Source organism: Mus musculus, chromosome 11, assembly GCF_000001635.26.
Source record: "Mus musculus strain C57BL/6J chromosome 11, GRCm38.p6 C57BL/6J".
In the NCBI taxonomy this organism is placed as follows: domain Eukaryota; kingdom Metazoa; phylum Chordata; class Mammalia; order Rodentia; family Muridae; genus Mus; species Mus musculus.
The window spans coordinates 90,457,693-90,459,462 of NC_000077.6; positions in this window are offsets into that span (position 1 = coordinate 90,457,693).

Genomic DNA, 1,770 nt, shown 5'->3' on the forward strand with positions numbered 1-1,770 from the left:
AAAACAAACAAACAAAAATCCTTTGTTGGCATACATGATGTATCCATTTCTGTGTCCCTGGATCCTGACACTTCACTTCGAATACTCTCAGGTATCCAGATTGCCAGGAATGTTTTCCATATGCTAATAAGAAGACTAGTAGTTGGGGTTCCTAGCCATGAGTGGGGAGAGAAGCTGATGGTTAAGTACGATCATGATGGTTAATGGTTTACCCATTCATGTCCGACTGTGAAACCCTCTATTAAACTCTAAGCAATAGGGTCTGGGGAACCGATTAATTGGCAAGCACATCAACACTGATAGTATAAGATGCCCTCAGAAGGCATGGCAGCTCTGTGCACTATTATCCCCGTCTTTACTTCCATTTAGCCATGACTAGGATGTGATCTTTATTATTATCTAGTAACAGTCAATAATAGTCAGCACTATTTCATGAAGTTTTCTGGTAAAAACTTGAATCTGAGGAGACCATGAGAACCCATACTTGATAACCAGCTAGAGTCATAAGCAGCCCAGAGCTTCTGACTGGGACATAGCCCAGGGGTCTATTCTAACTCAGAGTAGTCGGCATCAGAGTTATGCTGGGTTATTGGGTATACACTCATTGCTCAGAGAAGCAAAGGCTCAGTTGTTGTTGTTGGCGAAGTCTTCAACTTGTCATCGTAAATTTAAAGACAGAGACTGCTGGTCAAGCAGTGGTAATGACCGAGAATGAGAGAGTAAGACTCAGAAAGGGAACACAAGAAGCCCGAATTCAGGGAAAGAACAGTGATGGATGCTCTGTGACAGGGAATGTCCGGGCTCCAGAAACATCAAAGGCAGACAGATAGGTGCTGCTGTGGGAAAAGTCCTTGAAGACAATGATTTGGCATTTTGAAAGATCTGAAGGGTCATCCACTGTCATAATCATTTGAAATAATTTATCTCAGGAAATAGACTAAGATTGCTTCTCACCGTGAAGGCTGTCCCTTTCCTGGTAACACTGACACCCCAGAGCCACCTGGAAAAGCAGTATGTCTTATTGCAGTCCATGAATCCTAGTCTACATTTGGATTCACATGTGTCTCATATGGCCTGTATAGTTTGAGAAGTACTGCCCCTGTGTGTTGGGAGGCTGATAGGCTGAAAACTGGAACACAGTTCCCAACATACCACTATGACTCTAGAAACAACCTCCTGTCCCTGATCCCCAAACCTCATCTCTTTAGCCGTGTAGTGTGTAGTGAAGAATGAAAGGCCTGCCACCCTTGGTTTTAGGACTTGTCAGGAAGAAACAATGCAATTTATGTATTTATGTAAAGGTACTTTGAAGGGGGCTGGAGGGTTGGCTCAGAGGGTGAGAGCACTTGCAGGCAAGCATGAAAACGTGAGTTCAAATCCTCTCCAACTTTTTTTTTTAAATAAAGATAAGTATGGCTATGTTTGCCTATGATGTCAGCATGAGGGGTAGAGATAGCGGGATCCCAAGAGCTTGTCATCCAGTCTAGTTGAAACACTTAACTTCAGGTGCAGTGAAAGCCCAAGGTGGGGAATAACAGAGTGGGGCCCCTGCCATCCTCCTTTGGCATCCATAGAGACACACATATATACATATACATACATATTTATGTATGTGTATATATATATATATATATATATATATATATATGTATGTATGTGTATATATATATATATATACACACACACACACACACACACACACACACACACACACACACACACACCAGGCCCTCATACTCCCTCATCCAATACCCTAAGGCACATACAGAG